This window comes from Artibeus jamaicensis, unplaced genomic scaffold, assembly GCF_021234435.1.
Source record: "Artibeus jamaicensis isolate MK-2021 breed Jamaican fruit bat unplaced genomic scaffold, CSHL_Jam_final scaffold_474, whole genome shotgun sequence".
NCBI classification, from domain to species: Eukaryota; Metazoa; Chordata; class Mammalia; order Chiroptera; family Phyllostomidae; genus Artibeus; species Artibeus jamaicensis.
In genome coordinates, this window is record NW_026522046.1 from 42,474,550 (window position 1) to 42,489,326 (window position 14,777).

Below are 14,777 nucleotides of genomic sequence, written 5' to 3' on the forward strand. Positions count from 1 at the left end.
CCCAGCTGAGCGTCTTAACATGGTGGCACCTTTCTTCTAGGAAGCACTTCCCGACACCCACCTGCCCACTCCTCACCCCAGCCCGGAGCAACGGCCCCACTCGTGCGTTCCCAGAAATCCCAGGCACAGCCGGGTCACTGCTTTACCGATGTGTGGCCTAAACAAGAACGAATGGGCCCAGGGGCAGGGGCTGGTACTCAGCTTTGGGAACTCCTTTCTCCAAGGAATCGGGTTCCTTTCAGTGCAACGTTTAATCTAGAGCTAGTATTGCTCCATTACTGAGGCAAAAAACAATTCTTCCAGCCACGTCCCATAAATTATTTCCAGCACTGTGTGAGCTCGGGGATTGTTCATTCTAAATGCTTGCAGGCGGTCCTTTTCCTGGCCTCGGGAAGATTCCTCTCGTGCATGTGCTGATGGGTCCTCTGCTGGAGAGTCCAGGGGCCGCTCTTGGAGCAGCAGCCTCCCCCTCTCGGCCGTCCAGCTTGGCTCCTTGGTCGGGGACACCGCTAGTCTGCCTCCTTCCTTCCTTGTCTCTCAGCGCTCACTGTTCTTTGTTGTTTGATGTTCAGTGACTTGAAAATCATTCTCTCATGTATTTTTGCCTGACATTTAGCAGTTTCCTGCAAGATAGTAATCCAGCCCTTATGACTCTGTCTTGGTCAGGAGTGGAACTGAAACTTACTTTATTACCGACAGGTTAGCTAACATGTCCTAAGCATTGAGCACTGGATGTCTGTGGATGTTAAACACACACACACACACACACACACACAAACTGGCCCGTGGAAAAATTCCCCAATTCCAAGCATGGCAGGAGCCCTTAGAGATTTTCTCAAACAGGACCAAAAAATCACATATGCATCTCACTAAATCCAAATGAAATGTATCCCCTCCTCTACACACCTGCAGTCAAGTCTAAAAAAGGCTACATTCCCCTCAATGCCAACCACCGTGAAAGAAATAATGGCGGAGGGGGTGTTATCGTGGAAAGAGTCAGATCCGTCTCTCTGTTCAGCTTACGTTTGGTCGAGTTTGCATCGAATTCGCCCCAGTAAGAGATCCCTGACTCAGAGGTGGCCCGCACCCGGGAGGGCCCTGGGGCCTGAGCTCCGTCAGCTTCACTGTAAACTGACCTCTGTCTGCTTCGCCCATTTATGGTGGAAAGCCTTGGCCACACCCTGTCATTAGCCTTTACTTCGTCCTGGTCTTCAGGCCACCGGGGCAGCAGGGACGGGCTCTGAAGGACAGGCTGAGTGGCCTCTGACTTGCTGGCCAGAGGGGGAGCCATGGTTGTTGATTCTCGATGTTCTGGGCGACAGAGGGCATGTAGTCAAAAATGCAGACACACTAGACCTATTTCTCTCTCGCACGTGATAAAGATGTTGGGAAATCAGGAAGAGACCTCGTTTTATACTAGAAACAGGAGTCTGGTGCACAAGGAAGCAGAGGTTCGCTTCTGAGGGTCTGAGTGATGAAAAGGAGGTTTTCGCAGGCATTAAAGTTGGGGTCTCAGGTTGAGTTCGTAGAGCCTATTAAGACCAGCTCTGTTCACAAAATCGAAGATCGATGACAGATGATCAGACAGAGTGTGATGTTTGATGTTATTTTTGTTTGATTTCTCAGGGAAAAAAAGAACCACAAGGTGGAAAAATACTCTACTGGCCCTTTCATTAAAAATAAAATAATTTAGCCCAGGCCAGTTTGCTCAGTTGGTTGGAGCATCATCCTGTGCACCAAAAGGTTATAGGTTCGATCCCCAGTCAGAGCACACACCTAGGTGCCAGTCTGATCTCCATTCAGCATGTGCAGGGGAGGCAGCCCACTGACATTTCTTTCTCATGCCTGCCTTCCTTCCTTCCTTCCTCTCTCCCCCCTCCCTCTCTCGCTAAACTCAATAAAAACATATCCTTGGGTGAGAATTAAAATAAAAAATGTTACACCAAGTGCTGTTGGGTCTCCTTGAAGGGCTGGCCTCTGCTTCTAGCCCCTCATATCCCTGTTTGAGAAACATCTGGGGCACGTTTCCTGAGGGTTGTTTGTTTTGTTGCCCTAAGGAAAGCTTTACACAGTTCAGGGGCTGAAGCTCTTTCCCTGGAAACCCGAGCTGATCGGTCCCAAAGGTGACAGTGAGTGCCAGAGCCGAGGAGCAGCCTCACGTGTGCACAGTGGGGGGGGGGGGTCTGTTCGCTGGAGCAGCCGTGTTTTTAATGCCACTGCTAGGACGCGGCACTGAACGTGTTCCGTTACTGGTAAGTGGTGTTTTTTAAAATGCGCGAGAGGCAGGGCCATGTTGTAATTCTTGTGGGCCCTAGAGCTTCGGGAGGAATTTTCTTCCACAAAAATATATACATTCATTCTATTTTACAACTGCATTGACCTAAAGAAAAATATAACCCCGGCTGAATTAAAAATTAGAACATTTTCTTTGACCCTAAAAGCACAGTTTCTTCTTTCTGGTTTTTAAAGAAATTAAATACTCTTGTGGTCCCCCCAAGAAAAACATTTTTGTGGTTCCCTGAAAAAACCATAGGCCCCAAACACGGTGTTTAGTGGATAAGTCGGCCCCGATTAAAGGAAGACATGAGGCAGGCAGCCGTGCACGCCAGCCAGGAGAAACATACCCCGGACAGAGAGAGGGGAGGTGGGCTCCGAACCTCTGCTGGGCCAGCTATTCAGTGGGTGGCAACCTCCCAACCCGTAGGTGTGTTTTTTAGCCTGATGGCTGCAGTTAGGAATTCTAGTGGGGTTTTTGAAAATTCTTTAAAAATGAATAGGGAGTACTTCCATTTCTGACACATGATGAGTTAGTTGCTCCAAGATTTCCTACATTGGGAGCACTTGGATTCTGAATAAGACACCTTTTCTGATGAATGAATTACCAGAGCGGTAAGAAGGACGGGGATTTTCTGACCACCCCCACCCCCCACCACTGCCCACCCCAAGAAGCTAACGAACTCTGAGCAAGCGCAGGGACAGCTGGGTTGCCTGAGGGCAGAGCTGTGGGACAGCACTGAGAACACAAGAGCCTCGGGCCAGTGACAACACTGAGCTGGCCCTCTGCGGGGCCGGGGCTGACACTGTGTGCAGAAGAGTGTCACCACAACCAGACTGCTCTCCTAGAAAGTCTGCAAGGTCGGCCGCCAGCTCGCGTCCGGGAGCCTGGACGTGCGGAGGGTCCTCACTGTTCCCTGGTGAGAGGGGCTCGCTGTGCTTACGCTGTGGGTACAGGCCACACGGTGTATGCTGAACACTTGCTGCCCTGAAGGTCCAGGCGGAGGCGCCTACTGGCTGCTTCGTGGCCAAGGTCACACTTGTTTCCAGCCCAACATGTGTGGTGGCATCGTGTGGGCCGGTGGCTCTCAAACCTGGCTGGACATTAAAATCGTCCCGGGAACTGTTCAGAAACACAGGTGTCACGTTCACAATAGAGCCAGACCGGAAGCAACCGGAGGCCCATGGGCAGCCGAAGGGTAGAGGTGGCGTGTCCACACCAGGGACTTCTGTCCACTGGTGGGGCTGGATCAACCACAGCACACCCAGCACCGCGGGAGCGCACAGCGGCCAACGACAGACCCACACACGGAGGAGGACAGACCGTCTGACTGGCTTGCAGCGAGAACAAGGCAGGCCAAACCCGGCTGTGAGAAGTCGGTATCTGGTTACCTCTGGAGGGGTGAGGGGGGGTGACAGGAGGGGAGTCTGCAGGGTCCTGGGTGCCGATCATGCTTTGATCCCTGGTCTGGGTTACAGGGGGAAAGCCCGGGGAGCTGACCTCGATGCGCGCACTGTTCCTTGCCTTGCGTGTATTAAACTTCAGCAGACATCCGAAAGTAAACATGAAGTACACAACACCGGGGCCCACTGCGGCCCACTCGGAAGACCTCCCTGAGCCCCAGGCATGAGGGGGTTTGCCATCTCTTCTGAGGACTCTGTGGGGTCCAAACATGCAGCCGAGCCCCAGACCGCAGCTGGAGGGCAGCGCCTCCCAAACTGTTGGGTTAGGGCAAGTTTCAGGGACATCTTGAGAAAAGGCAGGTTCTGCCTTTCCAGGGCTGCGCAGAGCCCATGGCTCTGCATTCTTGGCTCGCAGGAATAAGCCCCCAGCCTAGGCCGACACCATCCGACACAGGGGCAGTGGGGCTGTAAACCAATCTGTGTTAGTCCCTGGGAGAGCCTGGAAACCTGCATTTAAACAAGCACCCAGATCCTTAGGCAAGTTTGGAAACCGCCGATCAATGCCCTAGTATTCTGTTCAGATGAGGAGGTCCATAGAATCCACTCTTTTTCTTCCAATGAGATGGTTGCATAAGGAATCTCAGAAGTGGCTTTTTCACTGAACAACAATAAAAAAGATAAAACATTTAAAACATTTAAAAATTAATTTTAAAAAGAGATGGGAGGAGAAATCAGCCAGGGCAGGAGCCATCTACTCCACTCCAGGAGGTGACTCAGACTCGCCTGAGAGCCGCAGCCGGGATGGGGAAGTGGACACCAGGACCCCTGAGACCGCCCACCCCCCCATCTCCAGGAGGGTTCCACAGAGCTTCTGGGAACACACAACAGCGGGAGACAGACCGGAACCTCCGGCATGTCCCTAAGTGAGGCCGGGAGCTGGGGGCCCTGCTGCTCTGGGACCTCACCTCACTCAGCAGGATGGATGGGAAGGGGCATTGTCTTGCAACTGCGCTGGGGGCGGGAGGGGCGTCAGGTCTTCAGTCCCAGGTGAGTTAACACGAAGATGCCCAGAGCCTGCAGGTGAGCAGAGTGAGCTGTGTGGTGACCCAACCCTTGTCTCCCTCCCGAAATGGGGCATCACAAGAGCACCCTCCTTTACCCCTTATCTTTCCCACGCTGCCCCTGGGAAGGGGGCGTGGCCCTGTGATTGGCAGATTCGTAGGAGCAGGTGCCTAACTAGGCCGGAGCGGCCTGCAGGAAGGGGGCCTGCCCTGTGGGCGGAGCTGGGGGTTTGGGTGCCCGGATCTGCCTGATCTGAGGGCCCAGCATTAACAAACCAACTGGGCTGAGGGACCTCCAGACGAGCCTTCAGCCCAGCACCGCAGCCCCCCAGCCCTGATGGCGACAGCCTGCACCCTTATTCACTCACTGCTTCACTCCCAATTCAGCGCCTGGCTAGCGAAAGGGGTGCTATTTGCGGGGAGCCCCCTGAGGTCCTCATATAAGGCGCAAATGAAAGGAGCATTTTTTTTAATAGAAATTTCAGTCTGGTCATGCAAACCTTGATCCCTCCTGACCCCAGTTTAGGTTGGATCAGTCAGCAGATGGTTTGTGAAGACCGAGAACACAGCCAGGCCCCCAAGCTGGCAGTTAGCCCAAATTGGCCTCCGGAGAACCCCTCTGGTTTTTGAGTCCCAGACCCATCATCACTAGGCACCTTGGATGTGGCTCGTCCCAGGGGAACCCACCACCCACCCCTCCAAGCTGGTCTCACCCTGCGTTTCCATGAGGTATGTTACCCCGCCCTTGATGAGACCAGCAAGGTGTCCTGGATTCTTTCCTCCACGTCACCCTGCCAGATTCCTTAGCAAGCGCCACCGAACCTTCTGCCCCCTCATGTCTCCCAGCAGAGTCCTGAAAGAACTCCAGTGACCCACCCCCACCCCGCGGTCCACCCCCCCACCCCGCCCCAGTCAGAAGCATCCCCTGCCAAGTGGCCGGGATGGGACTTCCCACATTTTAACGTGCACTGAAACTGCCGGGGTCCTGATTACAATGCAGGTTTTGGTCCCTAGAGTCTGAGGCGAGTGAGGCCTGAGGGTCTGCATTTCTAACCAGCTCCCCAGTGGCGCTAAAGCTCCCTGACCTGGACCACACTGAAGAGCAAGGCTCCGAGTGCCGTACAAACTTGGTGGCGCCTCCTCTGTGGCCAAATGCTCAGGCAGTTCCCCTTCGCACGAAACCACACTCCTCCGTGGTCACTTTGGGCCGGGCCCTGCCTTCTGTCCCCAAACGCACTTCAGCCAGGTCCAGCAAACCCTTTCACGTGGATCCGGGCCCAGCCAGGACCTCCGGCCCTGCGGGGGCAGTATCCCGGCCTTTGAACACTCGCTCTAGAAGGTCTGCCCCTCCCAGCCAGCTTCCTCTTCAACTTTGCTTCTGCTCCCACTCAAGACGCAGGTCAACCTTCCCCTGGCCTACGACCACCCCTGACGGAGCCGGGGTCTCTTTCCTCTCTGCCTCCATGTCACAAATAAAAACACTCCCATCAGCACATGTTTGGTAAGTAATGGTTTGGGGTAACTCTGTCCATCCCACTAGGCTGTGAGCCCCTTGGGGAGGCCTTAGCCGTCTCCCCAAAGAGCAAGAGTTTGCTCCCCTGTGATTTATTCTTGGAGGCAGTTATGGGGAACAGGTGGAAAAGCGAGATGGGAAAGACGCTCTGCTGGGACCCTTTGTGGACAGGTGGAGGGGCGTCTGAGAGGGGAGACACCAAGAAGGGAGGGTGTGCCCTTCATCTGTCACCGCTGGTCAAGGCTTGTCCCAGGGCATGTGAGTGGTCTATCATTTGAAGTTTTATGTGTGTTCTAGATGGTTGTGACAGCCCCTTGCAGAGGTGATGAAGAAATTCAGGGCACAAACACCCGGGGCCACTGAGACACAGGGCTGCCAGGTTCCACCTGCGCACAGCTGGCTGCCAGAGCGGAGCTGAGGCAAGAAGTGGGTCAGGAGGATCGGAGGTGGGGCCCAAAGCCTCTGACACCAGGTGGGGACCGCATCTCTTCAGGTGTGGCCCAGGACAGGACGGTAGCTCCTGGCACAGTGTGGGCGGGGAGCCCCAGGGATGCGGAGTGGATGAACTAGCAAACCAGTGAATGAGTGGATGAGTGAATGAACGAAAGTAAACAACCTCGTGTTAATCGTGGATCTCGTTGTCAGAGCGATAACCCAAGAAATATTCAAGGGAAGACAACTCTGTGCCCTGTTGCCATTTGGAGGACCAGCCTCAGGAAGGGAGGCTGCGGACCCTGGCCCTGATTGACTCTCCCAGGCCCTGGCCAGTGCTTGCTCCCAGTTCTAGAACCAAGCCTTTGACGGCGTTCTGGTATTGATCAAATTTGCAGACCCAATCAAAGCTGGGGGAATATGGAATCGATCATGGGCAAGCCAAAATTAGGAAGAAATAAACTTAGCAGGAGCAGGAACAAGAAGGGTCCTGCCGGAACCATGTAATGCACCGGGTGGGGCGTGAGGATGGGTCCAGGAGATCCTAGAATCCCATTCACCCCCTGGGTCAAGGCATCGTATGGGAAACGACGTCTGGCAGTGTGCCAGGGAGGCTGGCCTGGGGTGACAGCTGAAAGGGACACGAAGATGAACGACATTGCTGGGCAGAGGGGCTTCTGAGGGTGCACCAGGTGTCCCCAGTGTGGCAACCCCTTTTATGGGAATGTTTGCATGAATTCCTGAGACCGTGCAGTTGGTACAAATGCAGACCAGCTTTCCTGACTCCTGGAACATTCTCTTCCCAGGTTCCCTTGAAGGCTCTGTTTTATGTGGGGGTGAGTCACATTTTCACCTGTTCCCCATTCATCTGCTCCCTGTGGCTTTAAATGCTGCTCCTTGGTGACCGAGACCACCCGGCCTGCCCACCCCGTCCTGCCCCAGACCTGGGGAGGCCCATACCAGGAAATCACCCGGCCTTCTCTTTCCTGTTCAGGCTGGGCCGGCCCAGAGACCCCTGCTGCTTGGCGAAGCCTGGCTGTGCGGTGAAAGGCTGTTCCCTGCAGCGTTCTTAGTGGTTCTCACAGGGCTGTCACCACGGGGCGCTTTGTCTCCCTCTTGCTGGACAGAGAAGTGTGGTGTTAAACAATGCACACCGTTATCAGATGCTGGGCATTTAGAACACGGGAGGCAGGATCATCAGGTGCTCACACAAACTGCAAGGGTGGGGACAAATAGGGACTTTTTCTCCCCCTGGGAGCCTTCGGCCTTCATTCTGTCACTTGCAGAAGAGCCTGGAGGGCCAGGGCTGGGCTCCTTTCCTCCCGAGAGCTCCCCTCCTCCTCCTCTCTGGCCCTTTAGCTTGAGGAGAACCAGAGTGGACTGGACGGGGAGGGATCTGGGGTCCCAGCTGCTGTCCCCTGCCCTGCTGGCTCCTCCCTCCCCGGGGCTCCCTGAGCCGGGAGCTGGCAGAACTTCCAAAGGTGATGTGCCAGGAAGTGATGCATGAAGAGAATGCCTAGGACGACCTCAGGGGTTCACAGGCACAGTCACACCCGCCGCCCTGAGTGGCCTGGGGGCTGATGCTCATCAGAAGCAGTGAGAAATGGAACGCGGCAGTATATTCGAGTGTACACTTGCACTTCACTTCCGCAAGGACGTCATTTCACTCCGCAGGGACGTCGTGCCGACTCGCTGCAGCGGGGATCGCGTAGGGAGCACCTGGGCTCAGGTCTGACTCTGCCTCCCGGAAGCCGGATGGCCCCGGGGAGTTTCTGTTCCAGGAATCTTACCCGGTGCTAGGCACACAGAAGGCAGCGAGTTTCCGCTCCTCATCACTACCCCAGTTGTCTCCAGGCTTCCGTACTTTCCGAGCCAGCAGGATTGTTCACTGTCTCACTGGACGCGTCTGGGAGCCACAGCAGCAGCAGCAGTCATTCATAACGAGCACATTAATTATTTGTAGGAAGGTGCTCCTGCCGGGCTATTTTTAAAGCCCTTTAATAGTCATTTCCTTTAACTCTTAAAGAGACGGATATCCCTCCAGATATTTGGTCGTTTCTATCCTTGTGCCCAGCAAGGCTTTTTAAAAAACAACACACAACACAACGGACAATTTTAGGTCAAAATGCAGAAAAAAATGTTACTCACACAGAAGGTACCCTGCCAGGGCCCCACACTGGGCGTTGAGACGTGACCTTCCCTTGTACTTGACCAGCAGGGAGCATTGCTTCGCTCTAGCTGAGCCACCCATCACGCCTGTGTTATTCTGAAGTCAGCACCGGAATGGCCAGATCAATGGGAATGAACAGGTGTATGTATCCAGCAGGTTCTAAGAAGCTCGGAGCGGTGCTCCTTGGTGTGGCCCCGGATGCACCCCCAGCAACAAGGCCCCACAGCAGCCACCCCCTGTTGGAGCCTCCGATGCGGCCCCAGCAAAGTCTCAGCAAGGGCGGGGGCTAGGCAGGGGCCTGTCCTCAGTGCCCTCATCTCTGTCTCCCTCCGCGTGCTCTCCCGCTGGGATCCCACCGCCACCGGAGGAGCCCCCAGGTTGTGGACTTGTGTACCATACGGTGGACACACGTGCCTCCAGCAGTGTGCGTTTAGACATCAGTGGACAAAGGGCACGGTCAGCATTCCTTTGTGTTGGGAAAACATACAATTTAGGTGATAGCCTCTTTGAAGGGACTTTTTTGGCATATAGAAAACAGGAGGTTAAATATTCTCATTCATAAGGCTGGTGCCAGCCTTGGGTGCTGGCAGCATTGCCAAACCACCCTGCCCTTGGGCAATCATTCGGGAGGGTTCACTGAGCCACCTGGTGGGGACAGAGGCTGTCATCTGGGTCACATTCCTCCATCTGCCTGGCGTGGGCACTGAGTTGCAGGGGCTGCGTCATCAGGTGGCCCAGGGCAGGCCCTTGGCAGACTGGCTGGGCTGCAGCAGGCTGGCGGCCCTGCCTTTGACCCAGCCCAGCCTCCCTGCAGCGAGGCGTGACTCAGGCTCCTGGGCGGGGGGAGGGGGAGCATGGCCTGCTGGATGTAAACTCTGGGCGGGCAGGGCCAGGCTGGGCTGTCCTGCTCGGTGGGCACCTGCAGGATGGTCCTCTGATTGCCCAGCCATCTCCACACCAGGCAGGCACGGGGGTGGGACTCATCTCTGTCTTCCCCGGGCAAGGGCTTGGGACAGGGCAGCTGCCCCATCCAAGTCCCTCTAGGGAACTAAGTGAACTTCCTTCCCCTCTGGGTTTGAAAGACTCAGTGTCTCCCGGACTTCTTCGGAACACAAAGGGCAATTCGTCTTCTTTCGACAGATCTCTGCTCAAGGACATGAGAAACGGGACCCCTTCATTTCCCCCTTTTCACATGTTTCTCTTTTTAGTAGAGTTTGTTTGCTTTATAGAACTTGATGGAAAACAATGAGGGCTTTGGAGTCAATGTCCCCTGGGGGTAAACCCTGTCTCTGCCACTTTTTCACTGTGTAGCCTTGGACAAGTGACTCAACGTCTCTGAACTCAGCTTCCTCATTTTTAAAACAGATAATGTCATCCTCTGAGTGTTGCCATAAAAATGAGGTGAGCCCGTCAAGTCCAGATGTCCCTTGTGTCTGTTGGTACACACAGCCATGACCGCCACACCCGCCACTCGGGGTGTGCCCGTGGGGACCCCCATCGCAGGGATGTGCAGCAACACCACTGGAAGAAGCTTGCTGGTTGGTGACCGCCATCTCTGTCATAGTATTTGTGCCAGGGTCAGCTGGCTTGTGGCCCAGCCCTCAGGCGCAGGGACTTCCAGCCCTTCTGAGGCTGTGCCTGTGGAGTTAGTGCAGTTACAAGGGATGGCTGCTTCTCTCCCAGGAAGGCACCATGAGCAAGATCTCAGTCAGTCATGGGCATGGTCAGTGGGGTCTCTTAGGGTCTCTCCTGGAGCCTACTGCTGCTGCAGGCTCTGGCTCTGGCCTCAGGTGGCCTCTGACCCGGTTTAAGGCTCCAGGAATCCACCCGCAGGCACAGCCGGAAACTGGCCTGATGCACACCCGGGCCTCCGGACAGTGGAAATGACTAAGCCCGTGCGATTGTTGTCAAGGAGATGGGCTGCAGCCTCTACACAGACCCCACTGCGGAGGGAGGGAGGGAGGGCGTGCAGCCAAGTCTTGGCAGCGTTCTGCTAACAGGGAATTCTCGGAATGTCTTCCTTCCAGGGCCACTGGGGGAAGCTGGCCATTTCACAGGTCCTCTGTCTCAGGTCTTTCAGCGGAGCCCTGCTGGGGCCTGGGGCCCAGGGCCCGGGATGCCGGTCCATCCTGGTGCAGGGCATAACCGGGTAATTCAAGCTACCTCTCCCCCACCATCATTAACATCGTCACAAGCAAAACTGCTACAGTGCAAAAACTTCTCTGCAAAGTTAGAGACACACAGAAAACTCTCCTGACGCCCTCCTTTCCTCTTCTAGAAATTTACAATAATTCATTGGAAATTTAGCAAAAATTTGGACAAGTATTTATGTATACATCCCAATTTTTGTTCAGTATTTTATAAACCCATAAGAATACCTGATTCAATGGTGACTAATTTCTAGTATTAATAAGTATAATTTCAATTGTAGATATGAAGCCTAGATGACACTGAGCATATATCTTGGTTTTAAAAAGTGTAACATTATCACAGAATCTCTTGGGCCAAGTTGGGGAAGACGTTAAAATACTCTACCTTGGATGCATGGAAGAGTCGGCCAGAAATGGGGTGACTGGGTGAAGATCACCCAGCAAGCAATACTTGTCTCCATGAAGAGCATGTTAGAAACATTTTATTTATTTTTTAAAAGATTTTATATATTTATTTTTAGAGAGGGGGGAGGGAGGGAGAAAGAGGAAGAGAAACATTGATGTGTGAGAGATACATCTATGGGTTGCCTCTCGCATGCCGCCACCTGGGGACCTGGCCTGCAACCCAGGCCTGTGCCCTGACTGGGAATCAAACTGGCAGCCTTTTGGTTCGCAGGCTGGTGCTCAATCCCCTGAGCCACACCAGCCAGGGCCAGAAACATTTTAAAAATGAAAAATAGAACAATGGAGCATTTATTCCTGCGTCTTATGCTCCTGTCTCACAACCAGTTACCATAGAACATTCTGAGGAGAAATTTGGAAATACAGTTTCTGCTGTTTCCTCTCTGTCCCCATGGGACCCACCTGGTCTGAGGTTCCAGAATATTCCAGGAAGGTGGCTGCTTCTGATGGGTCCTGTAGGTTAATGTGAGGTTGGGTTCCCTAGGGCCCCCGTGAGCTGCTTTCAGCCCCACCCCCCACTCCCCAGGTGTAAGACCCAGGCTCGGGGGCAACGGCCAGTGCCCAGACCCCCAGGCCCTCCCCACCTGCTCACAGACGCTCAATGGGTACGAGATACAGAATTCAAAAGATAGGGGTTTCCTTTTAGGAGCACCAAAGCCAGCAAATGACCTTTGCAGTGCAGAGCGTGGAGGACCTACCCATCAGAAGGTGCAGTGGGCCAGAACCAGCGTCCTTCTCAGGCAGAGCAGCAGCCTGGCCCTTGGGTTGGAGGGATGTCGAGTGGAGGAGAGGGCTGCATTGCTGGGGACAGGGAATGTCACTACCTGCGGGGACAATGCTGTTCTTACAGAGAGCTGAGTCATTGGCTGTCCTCGGAGCCCTGGATGGATGGCACTGGGAGACCTGCCTGGATGGATGCCGGGCTGGGAGCAGATGTGAAGGCGGCCTGGCTTTCTCACAGATTTAGAAGACGTTAGTGTTGCATGTTTCGGTCAACTGCATTTTTCGGTAAGCCCAGGTGGTTTCTTATTCTCCCTCCATTTGGTTCTACAAAGAAGTGATTCAGCCCCTAAATGTGTACAGTCCTTTGTAAAAACTCCAAACCAGAGGTGGTTGTTAGTTTACAGTTTGTTACAAGCCTCTGAATGAGCCAAGGGGGTGCACATCCCTTGGAAAGTGGCCGTGAAGAACGAGACCGGTTCCACCAGTCACACAGGACAGGACGGGCCCTCTCCTAACTGCCACCCTGGCTACAGCCAGTGTGCACGCGTGCCCGTGGACACGTGCCCAAGTAGGGAGATGGGGAGCAGAGGTATCTGGTGCCCCTGGTATGCTGGCAAGAGGGCCAGCAGGGCTCGAGTCATTCAACTGCAGATCAGGAAATAATTGGAGGCTTGCTCCAGAGAAGAGATTTCTGGGCAAGGGAGAGCCATGCCCCCAACCTTTCAGGGACTGTGGGATGAAGGGAGAGCTAGTGTTGAAGGACCAGGTGATTTACAGAAAAGCTCAGAGGACCATTCTAGTTCCACTTTCTATGATCAGACCTGCCTGGTAAGGGCTGGATCCCCCCTGCCCAGCTCACCTGGGCAATCCGATGATTTCAGCTCCCTGCCAGCTTCCTGTTCTGTTTCTCACAAAGGGTGCTTGGTCCAGCTGCCTCCCGATTCCTTTTGCTGGAAGAAAATCAGGACCCTCGAAACTTCTTTCATCCTCCTGCTGCTCTACATCCCACAATTTCAAACTCACTCTCACGTCCTGGCCTCCAGCCTCTAGGCAAGAAACACCCTCTCCTGCGGGGGACCACCCCCTGTCCCCTGACATGCTCTAGCCTAAGGAAGCCCTTCTCATGGACCCTGGGGCCACCCCCTAGCTGGACTTTCTTCCCTCCGCATTTTTTTTCAACCCAGCCTCCTCTACCCATTGCTGGGAGTGATCTTTGTAAAGTACAATTTTTAAAACAACTCTGTGCTTCCTACAGTGTATTGCTTCTCTTTGTCAGTGACTCAGTCTACTACCCGTGTTTCAGTGGCAGCCCCCAGCCCACCTCTGACTGCCTCCAGCCCTCACACCACCCCCTTCACTCTGCCTCAGAGGTAGGGAGCTACACGCAGGCCTCAGGGCCTTTGCACATGCAAAAGCAGGCTCACACACTTCTGCATATGTCATCACTCTAACCTCTCCTTTTTAGAAGGTACCTCACTCCCTGTCTTTAGTACTTGGTGTCCAGGGCAGAGCCTTCACAGTATCTGTGGTTCTCTTTGCGAAGCTGTTCCAGAGGTTTTGCATAATGGGTGACAATAAGTGCCACTAGCCTGGGAACTAGACTTAGATTCTAGTCTCAGATCTGCCCAGCTTGTCTGTCTTCTTGGCAAACTCCCCCAGCCGGGTTCTAAGGCATCCTGTGCAGTGGGTGGGAGGGGCTGAGGCAGAATCAGTGAGCTGCCCTGGGCTGCGCAGGGCACAGCCAGACTCACCACCGGGCTTACTCCAGAGACCCGCCCATCAGCAGATTCTGGCCAGGTAACCAAAGGCTAAAAGTCAGATCTAGCCAACCCAATTCAATTCAAGGTCAAATCCCCTCAATACAGTTGCAGAAAAATATCACAATCACTTTTATGATTTAGGCCTTAGAGAATTTTAGACTGGTATTTTGTGGCATTTCCTAATGACGGGGCCTGACTGCAAGGTGAGGGGCGCAGGGCGGGGCTGCCAGACACCGGAGTGCCCACATGCCTCCTAACAGATAACACATCCCGTGCACAGATGACCCGTCTTCAGGCCCTCCTGACTCCGGGGTGCGGGTCCTGGATTCCCAGGGACTTTCCACCTATGTCAAAACCAGACATTGTCACGGTGGAGGGCACCTGGTGATCCTAGAAACTACCTTTCCATATGCACAGGCTCAAATAGGCGTGCACACACATACACATGCACATGCACGCGCACACCCGCAGGGAAGCCGAGTCACCAGCCCCACAGCATTACTGGAATCCAGCTAATTGGAAAGTCCCGCGCACCGCGTGGCCGCGTAGCGTCGCCACGCCGGGAGCGTGTCAGCGCTGGAGAAAGCTGCCCCTGGCTCTCGGAGCAGGGCCGTCGTGCTGCGGCTGCCCGCCGGAAGTCGCGGGAGGGGGCGGGTGGCGCGCGCGTGGTCAGACCAGAGCCCAGAGCGGTGGCGGGGGCGCGCCCACAGGGGTTGGACGCGCGGGGCCTTTAAGGGGGCGGGGATGGCCCGGGCACTAGTGACCCAGGCCCCTCCCCCTAGGACCCGGCCCCGCCCCACCTCACTGCCCCGCCCCCCAGCCGGAGTC